This window comes from Pinus tabuliformis, chromosome 3_2 (genome assembly GCF_031772625.1).
Source record: "Pinus tabuliformis cultivar Carrire ecotype Pingquan chromosome 3_2, CPIR1, whole genome shotgun sequence".
Classification (NCBI taxonomy): Eukaryota; Viridiplantae; Streptophyta; class Pinopsida; order Pinales; family Pinaceae; genus Pinus; species Pinus tabuliformis.
In genome coordinates this window covers 862166077-862183130 of record NC_142302.1, presented here as the reverse complement: position 1 = coordinate 862183130, position 17054 = coordinate 862166077, and positions in this window count along the sequence as shown.

Sequence of the window (17054 nt, the reverse complement as noted above, 5' to 3'; positions counted from 1 at the left end):
CAAAATGGCATGTCTGCACATATCTTTAATAGCTGGTGACGTATTTAACATACAGTAGTGAAATACATGTTTCTGCACAGTGTTGCGAAGCTCTTTTTAATGGTAAGCTATCTGCAACAATTCTTGTAGAGACTCTGTCACCATCTTTAAATGCTCGCAATCTGACTTGCCTTGGCTCATACCAAGTTTAGCAGCTAAATCAGGCAAAGTATTTATGTTCAACGATGACAACAGGACGCGAAGCTGGGCTTGTTGCTCACAACTCCAGCTCACAGCAGCTAAATATCGCATACATGACTCCATGCAATCACGAAAACATCACTTCAGAAGCAACTGGTAAAATAGTCAATACTTCATCTACATTGGAGAAATTCAAGCGTTGCTCTGTATCATAAGAATACATTAGCTGAATACATTTGATGTAGCTCTCCGGAGAGAGAAATCATCTAATATGTCTACATGGGTCCGACCCCTGAAGCATGGAAGCCATCTGAGAAACGAGTCCCATTCCCCAACGACGAGGGCACCTCGCCAAGCCAGGAGAATCCATGGTGGACCCGATTCCATAGTTCGATTCATCGGGTCGAGTTCGTTGGAAAAGGTGCACGGGGAATGGAAAATCCATAACTGCCCCCCACCTCCCCCCTATTCGATCTCATCCCAATCCAATATCAAGAATCAGTTCCGAATGCTAAGGATCAGTTCCGAAACTAAATAACTACCATAACTGTTAATTATGATGAGTTAAGTGAGGGATTGTAACTGATTCATAACTTATTTTACGTTGAGTTACGTGAGAGATATGACAAGTTGTTAGTTTATATTTGATATTTCAGATAAATTTAGTTAATGTTTATTTTGGATAAATATTCTAGAATTTTAATTAGTTTACTAAAGAGTGATATAATTTTGGTGAGATTATAATTTTATATTTATTTACATTTTTAAATTTATAAGAAGATATAATTTTTTTAGTGAAATTATAATTTTTTGTTATTTAAATTGTATTTGAAATTTATAAATGAATTCTATGTCCATGTCTTGACTCTAATACATTATTTTAGGAATTGCCATTTTAATTTAAGTATTTAAAATCATTTCACCTATCCTGAACGACAGTAAGCTTTATCATGTTTGGATAGTTTTATTGTCTCCTTCTAGCTAGCACGACTTCTACATACTACAAAATGGCCTAAGAAATCTTGACATGTGAGAATTAAAGTTTTAAAATCACTTTATCTGCCTAACCCATACCAACCCTTACCCTTAATATAGTTGGATTATTTTGCGTCTTCTTATCAGTAGTACAAGTTTCAAAGGTTAATAGACTTAAAAAATACAACTTTTGAAATCCAATCCCCTTAATGAGTATTACCAATTAAGAAAATTAAACAAACCGAATTATTAATTGAAACTGAGTATTGCAAATAAATTACCAACTAAACAAATTAAACAAAAAGAATGATTAAATGAAACTCAGTATTGCAAATAAACAAAAAAATACAAACTAATTGAAGACATTCAAGTTCAGTTTTTTACTTTTTAATTAACAAATTAAACAAAAAGAATGATTAAATGAAACTCAGTATTGCAAATAAATAAAAAATACAAACTAATTGAAGACATTCAAGTTCAGTTTTTTACTTTTTAATTTTGTTGGGTCATCTTCTAATGAACGATTTTTTAGTGAGATTATAATTTTTGGTTATTTAAAATGTGTTTCTAAAACATAAACAGAAAAATACTCAAATTATAAATATAATTCAAAAATGTAAATTTAACAATTTTACTAATTTTCAAAGCAAAATTACTATAACAACAAAAAACAAATAAAAAAAATTAAAAATTACACTAGTTAATGAATACTTTTATTCAAATTATTAAAAAAATACTCTATTAAATATTTTTACTTTTCCCATTCTGGTTACAAATTTTTACATTTACTCTATAAATAAATTCAACACCATAAATTATACCAACAGTGTAAAGGAAAAAAAAAATCCATAAATTCTTAAAATTTTACTAACACTGTAAAGTAAAAATTATACCAACAGTGTAAAGGAAAAAAAAAATCCATAAATTCTTAAAATTTTACTAACACTGTAAAGTAAAAAAAAAACTTGTTAGGGTTACACTATGCATGGCTAAAATCATTGCAAACCTCCGGCTTGTTTTGTGTCAGAGTGCCCGTCAAAACGCACATTTTCGGTACAATGTCCAGCGACCTCCATTGAAAGCGCCGAGTTAATTAGTTAATTAGTGAGATGAGAAACGTGCGAAGAAAGGCAGACCGTCCATGGCGTGCCACACTGCAGATATCGATGAACAGTTCGGTTCATCCATGCAGATATCGACGAAGTGGTTCGGTATAACACGTGGTTTTCTAAAACAATGGTCTTCTTATTGAGGAATGGATTGAATTACTTGATGCCGGATACGACAGAGATGCTCTGAATACCGGGCAAGCCTTATTTCCTATACTCTAGGATATTTAATATAACAATAATTGTTTTTGGCACCTGACAATTCATCGGTGAGCGTTTCTGGTCCGTCCAAAACATATACATCATGTTGTTATCTGCCATATGACCATCACATAGTCATCTGGCAAATTTGAAATTTAAAATTTAAAATTTATTTCGCGACCTCCGTTGATGTTCATGGTTGAGCAGATGATGCTCCAAAATTCAGTGTAGGACTTTGCCTCCTTCCTCATTCACTGAACAAAAGGATGCAGCAGGTAGATCATATTTCGCAGCAGGCGTAGATCATATTTAGTATATAATTTTAATTATATTATAATTTTAGTGTATATTATATTATATTTTTTATATTGAAGTGTGAGGTCAATGTATTTTTGTTATATTGTTTTTATTAGTTTGAATTTTTCCCAGTGTAATATTTAGATCAATTATTATTATATATATGGTTTTGTGTCAGTTATTTTTACAGGTAAAAGAAATTTATAATATTTAAAATTATAAATTTAATATAATATCAAAATTTGTATTTATAAATTATTAATTATTTATATTAAAAAGTCAAATTTTCATTTAATTAAAAGATATTTTAAAATTACACATTGACATATTTTTGAAGTGGATGGAAAGATGCCAAAGTAATTTGGGGAAAATTTTATTTTATTTGAATATTTTAATAAAAAATATAAAGATAGTGTAATTAAAATCATATTATTTTAAATTTCTTAAAAATATATTTTGGATTAACATAAAATATACGCTTTATAATAATTCAAAAAATATTAAATACATTTTATTTGAAATTTAACATCAAAATATAAGAAATTATCAGTTTTTTTCAAATGATTTATGTTTTTTATTATCAATATATCAATACACACGCAATGTCTTCCAAAACCAAAAGATAAAATGAAAGTATATATAAATTTTATAAATGCAAATGGATTTGTATTCTTTTTTCAAAATTATAATCTTTTTATTTTTATCAACTTCAGAATTATTATATGAAGTCTTCATGAGAATAGTAAATAAATTTCTCAACTAACAACATTAATATAAAATTATGGCCAGGGATATAGCAAGCAACACTAACACTTGAAAAAGGCTTACACGTCAAAGATATTTGATCCCTCTTGATGCTTGATATATCCATGGTTATAATGGATCGATATTTATTCTTTCTCTACACACAATTGCATTTTTTAAATGCATAAAGGTATTCAATGATTTGGAAATCTTTTACGCACTTCAATTTTGTAAACTAGAGAGTTTAAATTTTCAATTTCAACAAATCTTCATTGGATTTTAAATAAAATCAATTCAAAGAATATCAAAGGCAAAAATGCAAAATAGCTAAGCCACTTAAAATAGAGGGCATTTTTTACATTAAAATAGTTTTTTGTAATCAATATATCTTTAAATATATATAAAAGTTATTGAATTATTTTAATTTCAACAAATTCAATTACTTCTTTTTTTTTGGGTATTGGAATATTTTGCTATTGTTAATATTTCTTTTATTTTTATTTTTATTTTTATTTATTTATTTGTTTTTTTTCAGGTTCTTTTTCTATATATACATATATGTAAAATTAATATTAAAATAAATTAACTAATTAAATTAACTAATTTGAATATTCAAATAGTTTATTCAAATTTTATATTGAATCCGCCAGGATGGCAGAAGAGGTGGGCTGGTAGAAACGAAATCACCCCGCTATATATCACATACCTATACTAAAATTGATATTAAAATAGTTTATTCAAGTTTTATATTGAAATATTTTTAAGAGGTATAAGAATTATGTATATTCTTCACATTAAAAAAGGAAAATATAAGATTTTATTTTTTATTATTTAACTTTTAATTACTTTATTTCTTTCAAAAATTTATATAAAATTATGTTTCTTCACATGAACATCAAAATCTTTTATTTATGGCTAAGAGTGAGAGTGAAATATTTTTACCACATTTGCTAAGTATAGTTATGATCATTGTTGTTTGATAATGATTTTCATTAAAACTAACCAATTATGTATATTCATTTTTGTTTTTAATTATAATTGACATTGTTTTTTATTTAGAGAATATTTTAGCTTTATTTTTAAAAGGCACATGTGTCAACTGTATGTTGATCACTGACTAAGTCATACATCATCCTAGTCCAATGAGCATGGTCTGAAATGTTTTTAACCACAAGAATGTCTGTCTTTTAATTGTTTTATATAAAATATACATAGTTCACACACACACACATATATATATTATTTTTGTAAGTAAAATTTCATTAGATTACTAAGAATTTACATAGAGTACAAATATATCGATATCGATTTTTCTGTGGACAATGTATAAATTGAGCATATAAAAACAAAAAAAAATGAATATCTAATCAGGGACTAGCATTTTACATGTCTTGGGGTTGACCATATTCCAATATATGGGAAACTAGATGACTTTCATAAATTTCATGAAACTAGTTTATAAATGCGGAAAACACAACTAATATGCAAATGAGTAACAGAGACTGAAAATGATTTTCTTGATTCCTGGTAGTAGTCAAAGTCATGCCAAGATTTAATTGAAGGGATTGTCATGACCTTCCTTCAACCGTGGTGGTATTTCCCACTTGATAAGCATTTTGTTGAAGTTAGTCTCTACATCCTATTGCGGTTTCTCTTTTGTATGCTTGTCTTTCATTATTTTCCTACCACTGGTGACCTATTCCTTCACATTGTTGCTCAATGGCCCTTCTTTTGAAAAGGTCTTCTCCATCTTGAAAATTGGCCATGACTTCTCAGGATTGGGTGGTTTTTCACCTTGAGAAATAAAGTCTAAGAACTCAAAGCATAAGAGTTTGAGCCATCTGAGGAGCTAGAGGGTGCTAGAGGCAGAGGTGGTGGAGGGAGTTGAATTCCTAGATCACTAGCTAAAACACACAAAATTTCTCTAGATTGGACGAGATGAAAGTCTAGATCAATGATTTGGACTTCAAACACACATGTAGTCTCTTCCTAGTCCCGCATGTGTCATTTGAGCAAGTTACTCAATGCCCATTGACAGTCCCTAGTATTTCTTATGACCTTCACTTCCAATGCCACAATAAATCTTCTAATGCGCTACATAAGATCCTCATCAAACCATTCTACTCCTAGAGTATGTCATGGAAGAGGAGGTTGACAACCTCTGCCCTTCCCTCCTCTCCTAGGACAATCATGCTCATGGACCATGGTTGTTAGCTTGTGCTGTCATGAGTTCCCCTTCCAACAGTAACATCCTCCTCTTCTTTCTCAACAATATTAATGGAATATTGAACAAGCAAGTACTTATAGAGATAATATTTAACATCTTGATTCAAAATTAAATGGAAATAGATTTGTATCCAACCCAAACATCTCATGCAATGAATGAGATCTGTGGTGATGATAGGAAGGGTTTGTTGCCATTATTCAATCATTAATGCACTCGATCTAGCTATCGTGAAAGCCTTAAATACCTTTGGTAACCACTTCTACAGTCAGATCTAGGGCTCAGAGATCTCTATTTTCCATGTATAAGCACTGAGAGGCCCATGTGATAATTTGTGGGCAATTAAGGTTCAGGTCATCACATGGAGCTTGCTACTCTATCCTTTTATTCACTAGAAATTCCACTAAATAAAATTCCTTTCACATGACATGCGAGAAAGGTATTGCCTCTTGATGAGAAATAATTTGAGCTAGTTATTGCATGCTTTGATGCAAACGTCATCTGGAGGAGCGCTTCATGGGAGGAGATCTTGAATGGATCTTCTTCGTTTCTTGAATAATTAGCTAAGAGTCACCTTCACTAATTGCAGATGTGACATGTGTGCTTTAGGAGGAGGATTGTGTGGAGAAATAGTAGGCCAACCCTGTATTAAATGTAAAGGTTGTGCAGAAATGACAGGTCCCCAACCATCATTATTTGGATTAACCAAAGGGGAAGACATATGTGGAGGCATAGGAATGCCCATAGTGGGTGGTTGAGGAAATGGAGGTTGTTGTGGTTGAGGCTACACCACAGGTTGAGGCTGAGGTTGTCCCAATAGGTTCACCACACTTGTACACGACAACTACCTTAATTCTTGAGAATCAACATCAAAATAAATATATACTCTTGGTTTCCTTTCCCCTCTCACACCTAGATGTTGGTTTCTATTAACTGCTCCTCTGCCGCTACCCCTATTTCTATTAAAATATATCATACTGCAACAAATTCATTGTATTAATCACAAGTAGTGGAATATATCGTACGAATCATCAAGTTAACCACAAAAATATGAGCTTGAAACACCAAATAGGAAACAAAGTTAAATGAGGAAATGGAACATCATATCTATATATATATATATATATATATATATATATATATATATATATATATATATATATATATATATTATCAGTCCAGGTGGTAACAAAGGATCGATTCAAATCATCTTGAATCTCAATGTAAGGAACAAATCCCTTATCGAAAATAAGCATATCCAGAAAGATACACTTGGACTAAAACTATTTAATCGAAGAACATGACTAATAATTAGTGGATATGATATATGAGGACTAGCAAGAATCAATTCCAAATTAATATAAAAGAGAGCACAAATGGAAGTAACGAGGCTAGACTAGATAGTCAAAAGAAAGTCTAGTCAAAAGAACATATATATATATATATATATATATATATATATATATATATATATATATATATATATATATAACCTTTAGAAAGTAAACCTGATAACCAGAAAGACTTAGACCCATAGTATAAATGACTGTATGGAATAGGGTATTGTAGCATAGATTTTGAGATGTATCATTGTATGAATGAGAAATTACGTTTGTGCACAGATAACCCCAGCAACTTGTGGCATAGTGAAATGGCTCAACTTAAGAAAATTTGACAGAAATAATATGCACGACCTTTGTGTGGGTTTTCTTCCAAAATCCCTAAGACCTTAAGAGTTCTTGCATGTGGTAGTATATATTAGTTAAGATTTGTTTAGGGTTTTAATAAAATTTTGTAATAGTAAGAGTGACCATGCTCTTTAACTCATGTCACAGGGTAATAATAAATGAATAGGTTCAACTGTTGATGAAAACAAAATGGTTTTAAGAAACATTGGTTGAGTATTTGAGATTTCTAAATAGATTCCCCAACCAAGATAACAATAACAATTGTGGGATTTTAATTTATTAACTCACTAACTAAATAGGACATGCCTAGTTTATTACGTAACCATGACCAACTGTGATGAGGTCATTTTTTTATGCCGAATGTCGTGAACTACAATGATTTTTTGAGCATTATTAAGAACAAAAGACTAAATCATGGTAATATCTTTGTCAGTTTCAACATTGTTTCTCTATTTACTAGAATACACTTTAATAAGGTTATTTATATTGACAAGGAGGTTACTAACCTTAAACAACTAACTTTTACAAAAATGTGCATCTCATGAACATTTTTTAGCTTTTAAGGAGAATTATATGAGAAAACCAACATTGTAGTAATGATATCTGCATTATATCCTATATTCGCTAATCTTTTCATGGAAAAGTTTGACGAAAGAGCTTTTCCTACATGCCCCCTTGAAACGAATAAGATGAAGGAAATGTGTTAGGACCCTATACTACTAGTGTAACCCCTTATTGTTATTAGTACAACCCCTTATTATATTTTTGTATCCATGTAGTCCCCATATTGTTATTATTGTGCCCCATAGAAGCCCACTATTGTTATTATTGTTCCCTTACATTATTATTGTTATGTCGGCTCTGATTATATTATGACCCCTTAGACTCCTATATATAGAAAGGAGGTCTTGTCATTTGTATCATCCAAGAATTGTTCATTTGTGTAATGTAAAGGAGGTTTCCCCCTCGAAGAGGCTGAATTCTAAGGCATTGATCTATCTTTTCTATCCTTTTGTGAGCTGGTTTCGTAACAAAATTTGTGGATGGCCACATGGGAGTGAATAACTCAACAAGATCTTTGAAAACTTTAATTTCGTTTCAAAATACATTAAATTCACCATGAAAAGAATCCCCTTCCTCAATGAGCTGATAATTAGGAAACATGATGGGTACCATGACCACAAATTATATAGAAAATGACCCAAATAGATAATTATCTTCATGTGAAATCTCATCACCACCATAGTAAAAAAAAATTGTGTTTTTAACACCTTAGCCATAAGAGATATTAGAGTCTTTGACAAAGATAAATTTAATCATGAGAAAGATCACATGACTAAGATCTTTAGGAGCACATGATTCAAAAACAAAAGGATTTTAGAAGTGCAATGATGAGAGCCATGGAAAGGGCAAGGGGTGAGCTTTGATCCACAAACAATTCTAACTCCACCAAGATAACATACATTACATTCAATAGGTCATCCACAACATTGCCAAGGTATTGAAAAGGAAGGAAATTAAGGCCTCTTTCAAATTAATGGAATCTACCAAGGTGGAAAAGAAAATCTGTACTCCTAACCATTATTATTGTGAGGGGATACACAAGGTTAAGTGATTTTTGTGGGAAATGATACAATAGAGAAATTGGGCATACCTTTGAATTAAGGATTATGGAGCATGAAATAAATATAGGATTGAGCAAATATACACCTTGGCACTTGCACATCATTACTTGATTACTAAGTAGTAGATGTGCTTAGAAGACACTGAAATTCTAGCTAACATTTTTTTAAACATTAAATGAGAGAAGCAGCAAAAAACATTAAACACCCCAACAACCTTAATAAAGATGAGTGTTGAGAACTAACTTGTTATACAACCTAACAAAAAAATTAATAGAAATAAAAACATGAGATGAATGAAATGTTTGCTCTTTTCTCTTATCTTTATCTTTTCTATATAGATTAAACTTTTTCGAAATTTAAATCATTATTTCAATTACACTAATATTTGTAATAATATTACCCGGATGTGGGCGAAATTCAAGGTTATTAATGGCGATTCAGAGGAACGATGGTGCTCGGCCCAGCCAGCTATAGGAAAACACTTCATCCCATGCCTAGTTATGGCACCTGCAGACTCACCTATGGCGAGAGCAGGTCCGCCTGCAGGACATCTTAAATGATCGCCCCGGCCGAGATAAGGATGTTGGTAGTTTAAACATGGCACCTATGCCCATCAACCCTATTATCTGTCCTCCCTCCTTCAGCACTTGCCCGCTCCAAGTAGGAAACCCCTGCAACAGAACTGTTACAGGCAATCGTTGCTCGCTTCTTTGTTGTCTAGGCTTTGGTAATGGATTTCATTATTCCCATTCCCAGCTCTGCCCTTTGAACCTTATTCAGGAACCCTCTACGCATTCTCTACATCCCATCCAAGCACCCAATTCTCCTGAGCTTCTCCTCCGCCGCATTACCATGGTTCGTCACCGCATGAGGAGCTGCCATGGAGGTAGCCAAGGGGGCCGAGCTTGCTCTCAAGCAGTGCAAAGCGTAGACCAGCCACCACCTCCTACATCTCCACCTTCTTCTCAGGCTAATTCTCCACCTCCCAGCCTGACCCGCAGAATCTATCCGCATAATGCCTTCCAGACGACTCACTTCCGTTTCCAGAGCAACCTGAACTGGCCCATTATCACTGCAAATATAACCATCATCTTTTCTGAAGAAGAGGCACAACACAGTGCTCCAGAGCGTAACCCGGCAGAGCATCCTCCGGACAGCCGCAGAATTGTGGGTAGTCATGGCTCAGAGCAGCTCTCAGCAGAAGAAGGCAGAGCAGCAAGGCGAGGCGGACAGCATGAGGAAGATGACACTGCTGGCAACACCCGGCCACTAGGTGGCAGCTCTCATGGAGCCACCATTTCAATGGCCATTGCTGGCAGCTCAAGCGGCACCCTTCAAGCGACAGAACCTCCAGATGGCGGGGCGGAAGGTGGCGTGGTGAAGGAAGGAGAGATATGGTATGGGAATGCTTGCCCCGTCGTCGAGGAGCCACCAGACCAGGACTTCCCTATGTGATGCCACATGGACTTCCACGTGCCATTTCAGAATTTTGTAGCTGACGGGTTTGGTTCTGTTGTCAATGGTTTTGTGGTTCTGTTTATGTTTTGTGGTTCTAGCATTTGTGGTTCTGCTACTATCATGTTTAGCATTCCTGTCAAGTGATGTTGTCTCAACCGCTTCAGATGATGTTGTCTCAAATTCTCATTCTGGTTTTGCCGTTGTATTCCCAATCTTCTGTTTGGTTTTTTGCAAAGTGTAACTGGTTTTCCCAAATATGGGATAGTTTTGATAACCAGAAGGAACTCAGATGCTCTTGGCTGAGGCTACAGCCTCATTGTAATTATATTTTTCTTTCCTTTTAATAGAATTAGTTTTTACAAAGAAAAAAATATTTGTAATAATATTATTATCTAATTTAATTCTTAATTTTTTTTAAACAAGGAGATCATTAGTGTTTATCCCTAGTATGTTTACCTATCGATGGAGTTATGACTATATATACACAAATGATGCAGTAGGAATATAAGGTAGTGCAATGAATATGAACATATGAATAAGCAGTAACGATATTTTCACTACGATATAGAGGTGGTTAAACATGGATTATACTAATATCTATAATAATATTATTAGTTAATTAATTTATTATTAAAAAAAATTATTATTGTAACAAAATTTTAATATATTACTATTATTTATTTCTATTCACCCTTTCTATTTTTTGGCTCTTTTGGCATTTTCATTTTCCTAAATTTTGTTTGGTTTTTCTTTCTCCCTTATTATTTTTTAAGCCCTATATTACTAATATCATAGTTTAAAAATTTAATAATATCATAGATTTTGGCACCCGTGAATTTTTTTTTTTTGGTTTGCTTCATCACCTTCTCTGTCATAATTTTATTAATTATTATTTGTTTTGGTTTTCTTCTTCACCTTCTCTATAATAGTTTTGCAGAAACTTAAACATGGCACGAGGAATAGTGTACTAAGGAAATTAATGAACCAAACCGAACCATGGCTCTCTATAACTACATTCTATGCAGGATAAGGAAATATAAAAGGTTTTTGGAGGGCCAGATAAATATTGTGAGCCTAGGAGGCCATTGCAGGTGTAAAAACCATCCTACTAAAATTGGAGGTTAGGTAGCGTCGAGAGTCTACCCAATTGCAATACCAAAGTTCCACCTTTGAGGCAAGCATAGAATACTCTAAAATGGGCCAATGGCCAAGTGTGATGAAAGGAGAAATATCAAAGGGACATCCATTTTCCATTAAACTTACACCCTACGTTTTCTCTTATGACAAGCTTCCAATTGAGGTGGTGTTGGATAAAAATAACATTGAGGGAGGATGTTATCTTTCCATGACACCACCCTTATCCCGCATCACATGAAACCACTACAAACTATCATGATCAACCGTTATGACCCTATAAGGAAAATTAACAGTAATGTACAATGGATGAGATTGCATTGGTGTCGGTATCATTTCAACATTCTTCCAGCATGTCAGAGGGAACCATTAGATCCAAATAGTTGCTGGTCACTTCCATCCATGAATGCATGCTAACATCCATTACTAGTGGGTACCCTCCATGGGGGAATAACCTTTTAATGTTAATAGCTTAGATGTATGTCACTAGATGAAAATTTTATTGTCTCATATAACCATTTTAAAATGAGAGCTATTTGGAAAAGGTAAACAATATCGTTAAAAAGCACTTGTTGGAGGGTTTGTGATATTAGGACTGTAGCATCCCCTGGCTGAATTTCCATGTAATAAAAATAAGACCAAGGTCATGGTACATGTATTCCAAGCTGAATGGTGTGTAAACATTATAGTGGGCATCATTTTTGGTTTAAAAATGGCTATGGAAATTGGAAAATGCATTGGCAAAGGGAAATATGCAATAAATGGTGTTTAATAATGGGAAATAAAGGACAATAAGAGAAAAGGGAGATGAAGAGATACAAATATGCATGCAAAGGAGTTGGAGGACATCATAAAAGAAGGTTGTATCAAACACTACACTGGAGTTCATTGCAAGTAACAAATCACATGTGTGATTTCCTTGATGAGATTTGGATGCATGGTACATGCATGTGGTTCCCTGGTTACATTGTTTTCATTGGCATGTGATTTTCCTCGATTGATAGTCGTTTCAGTATTGCCTTGCCATTTCATGGATAACCATGATGTAGTAGGTTCTCTATTTGATTAATCTTTGGATCTTTGGTAGACTTGGATCCTGGTTGAGGTGGTCTTGGGGAAATTGCCAAGGTTCAAGGGTAGAGGTGACCTTCTTTCAGAACTCTTCATGAATGGGTAAAGACACGAAAATTCCTCTGGAGTTAGTGAAGGAAGTCAGAGGCATCCTATCTTGTTTTGATGTTAGTGATTTATAGACCAATTTAGGTGATATCACTATGATAGAGGGTTGAGGTGGTTTGACCTCTGCAAGCCTTGGTTGGTGCTTATAGGGAAGACATGTGCATATATTGAAGTCATGAATCTTCTATATATGAATATATTCTATATCACGTATCTTCCATGTATATGCAACTTCCATATATACGCATATCTTCTATATGTGCACAACTTTATACATAAGTTTCTCATATACGGGAGATATGTGCATATACGAAAGTTGTGCATATATCGATGCTACATATATAAGGAGGTTGAAGTTGTGAACAACTTTGGTATACGCATAGCTTCTATATATTCATATATATGGAAGTTGTATATATATGAAATATATGCGCATAAAATTGGACTTGTCTAAAGCTTATGACATAATTATTTGGTCTTTTCTTTTCAAAATTCTTGTAGGTGTTTTCTTTGTTGAGCCCTAGCTTAAACGAATTGATCCCATTACCACATCAGATAAGGACAAATTTACCAAGGGAGGTAGAAAAAAAAGGGTCCCAAAATACCATCCCCATCAACCCAATCATGCTTGGAAGTAACTTCCCACCAAAAATTGTTTTGACCCCTTCCCCACTTTGAAAAACAATATCCTCTTATGACCATGCCATCACCTAAAATTGAAATGTCGTACTCTAGTCCTGCTTCATGCACCCCCACTAAGCTACCCCATTTCTCATTTGTACCTCTAACACTCTAACATCCACTAGCACCTAGACATCCTAGAGAATGACAAGGATCTCACTGAGGATATGGAGCCAAACACTCATGACCTCCTTAAAATTTCCAAATCTTGGAAAGGAAAGGACCCCAACGCATTCTTAGAACACCATGTGAAGATACTAGACTGGGCATGGACTAGAGTGGCCCTTTCAAAAGTGTCAAAAGGAAGGGAACTTGATGTATGTTGAAGTAGATAACTACATCACCCTAAGGGGCATCAGTCGTAGTATAAGAAAGTTCTAATAAAAATACTCCCATGGGATTTACATGATAAGGAAATATACAAATTTTTAGGTAATGAGTGATGGTCAAGTTAATGCATCTTTCACAAAAACTAGATATTACAATTTTCATAAGGTAAGACCCACCTTGACATGAACAAGTGTTGAATTCAAAATCAAGGCGGGGGGTGGGTAAATTAAAGAAAAGAGTAATGGTCACTATATCTTATTTATTCAAGGTTCATCACCATAACATATCCCCTACTATACCTAACCCTTAGCAAGGGTAAAAGGAGGTAATTACTCTGATGACCTAACCTCCAAAGTCTAATTATAGAAATGGGGTCTAAACTTTTTTATCTTTTTCAACTTCCTCAAAAATTAAAGCAGATGACATCATTGTGTCATCTCATTGAGACCTTTCCCATGATATAAAATTTTCCTCAATCTGACTCCTGAATCAAAAGATATGGCTAATCAAAGTTTGGCCTATCAGGTCATGTTACATCATCTGACTTTCCACGTGGTTCCCATGCGGTCCCAAATGAGGAGGAGGAAGCCAAAATAAATAAATGGAACTCACTTCAATGTGGGACTTTTTGACAAATTGACATTTTTTTGCACCTAAAATGCTTAAGTTGCTTAGCCGAGTCTACATCTGAGATTCTTGAGTTAAATTCTCACCCCTTGCCTCGATGGACTATGAGTGTTAGCCCAAGGAGGTTAATTTATTATCCCTTGGATCATTTTCAGTATCATTTCAGGAATTTCATGAGAATGTTGTGGCAGCTTCTAGGATGTAGTAGGGAGGTATGACTTGCTAGTTGGGGCCAGTGAAGTTCAGGAGTTTGGCTAAGCTTTTCAGGCAATATTTGAAATATTGTTTGTTGGAAATTTTGGGGAGGACCAAACTAAACCTTGGAGGGATTCCTTGTTTTAGCATTGTGGCATTTGGTAACTGCATGGGCCTATGTAGAGGGAAAATTCTAGGCACACGTGGGAGTTGGAGAGAGAGCTTGAGGACCTAAGCTGAGTAGAGGATTTGGGGAATTCATCCGGGGAGGTAAATACCAACATTTTGGGAGTGATTGGAGGGTTTTTACACTCAATTTCAAGATAGTTTGTATTTTCCAGCCAACGAGGAAGACATGATATTTTGGGGGTGAAATGTAGACCAAACCCTTTATGAGTTTTGGTGGGTTTGTTGAGAGGATCCCAAGGCTAATATTGCAAAATTTTTTGAGCACCAGAGGAGGGTCTTTTAGTTGTTTCTTTCCAGCAGACATAATAGTTCCATGAGGCCAGCATAGGGCATATTTGGGGAAGCTCATTTCCTTAGCTAGGCATTGTATTTTCCAACTTGTGGCTTGTCTATATTGCCATTGTGGCAAACCTAAGTTCACTCCTTCCATACTCATTATACTATTGGTCCATTTATGTAATAAAATGTAAAGAAGCATGAGTTTGATTATCAATAATTACGAACAAACAACTCCCAATAAAGATAGCATTGTAGGATGGATGTCAATGATGCAAGATGTGATACAACATGAGAAAACCCACATGGATGAAAAATTAACCATCTAAATAAGAGGAAAGTGATGGAAGCAAGCAAGTTTAGGAAGGTCAACACTATGGTGATCGCGAAGGGATTGAACTACAAGTAGCACAAAGGGAGTATATAGTACACTGGTTTGAAGAATTCCATACCTTGGAGGAAAATGCTTCCTCCTTTTGTTGTGTGCCTTAGGGATTGGAATAAATAGTAAATGACTTGCTACAAACATAAACCGATTATTTAAAGTGAATGAATTGATGATATATAAAGATGAAATATAAAAAATACATGAAAGACTTGAAATAGTATTTGATAAACCTTTGTACAAGCATGGGTGAGATGGGGCCCATGGTAAAACTTTGAAGTTGGGGAAAGGAGCATACCAATGCATAACATGTATCGCATTGATTCTAATGATGTAAGTAACTCAAGAAATGGAGATCCTAGGCTCTTGTATGGGAAAAAAGAAAAATGAATCATATAACATATATAAGGGGTGGAACCTGTAATTCCATGCCATTTTTACATGTTGAGTTGGTGGCTAGATTGAATTGGTCTAGCCAACAGAGTTTAGGAGACATTAGGAGGTGCTTTGAGCATGGTAGAGACACGTGAGCATAGAGGCCTTAACCCTCATGTTGTTTTTCCTTAGGTTAGAAACATATGGACTTACAGGGATGATACGACCCCATTTTTACAAAGGGGGCCCACATATGTGCAATTAACCCAAAAAAAGTCATGAAAATATGTGTAGAATAGGAAGTTAGTGTCGCACGAGTGCACATGGATATCTTGGGAGAAGTCATGTAAGTGTCAATGTAGTTTTCATGGGATAGTCATGTGAATATGTGGAGTTAGGGAATGTAAAATTGCATGTATCCAGAATTATATTTGGCATAATCACAACATTAAACATATGAGTGACTGAAGCATGGCCAATTTCATGAATCTGTGCAACAAAGTGGTGACTATTCACGTGACTATGTGTGGCTGAGAAATAATGAGCCATGAAGATGGGATGAATACATTTTTTTTTGGGGGGTAGGGGGGCATGAGTGTAGAGTTGGGGATGAAAAAACATAATTGTGTTGTAGGGAGTCATGATGGTGCTCCATTCGTGTGATTAAGGCTATACAAAAATATAGGTTGAGGTTTAGAGGCCTTCCTATAATCTCAATGAGATCTAGTTGAGTAATATCTACCTCCCTTATGTATGTATATAAACCATACCTTTGCATTTGGAAGGGAGTGGATGAAGAAACAAAGAGCCACAAAACTCATTGCGTAGCTTGAAAGGGGACCCACACCCAGGCTGGAAAAAATCTTGAGGTTGATTTCAAAAGTATTTCATAACAGGTGGTAATGCTATGTTGTAAAAGAGGCAAGCCTTTATCCACTGACATTGGTAAGATTCATGGTCTTGTTTTCAACGTGTGACAGTATCCAATTGATGATGTCTACATATGAAAAAACCTGGTAACTTCATGAAACCTTATGGAGTCTTGGCCTTTGGACATTGACATACACCTGTCACTATTCAAGATATTCTTTGAAGCTCTTTGTTACGAATAATTCATTCACCTTCTATCATGTAATGTATGACTCTTTCTCTATTAACATTTGAGTATCTGTGAAAACTGGA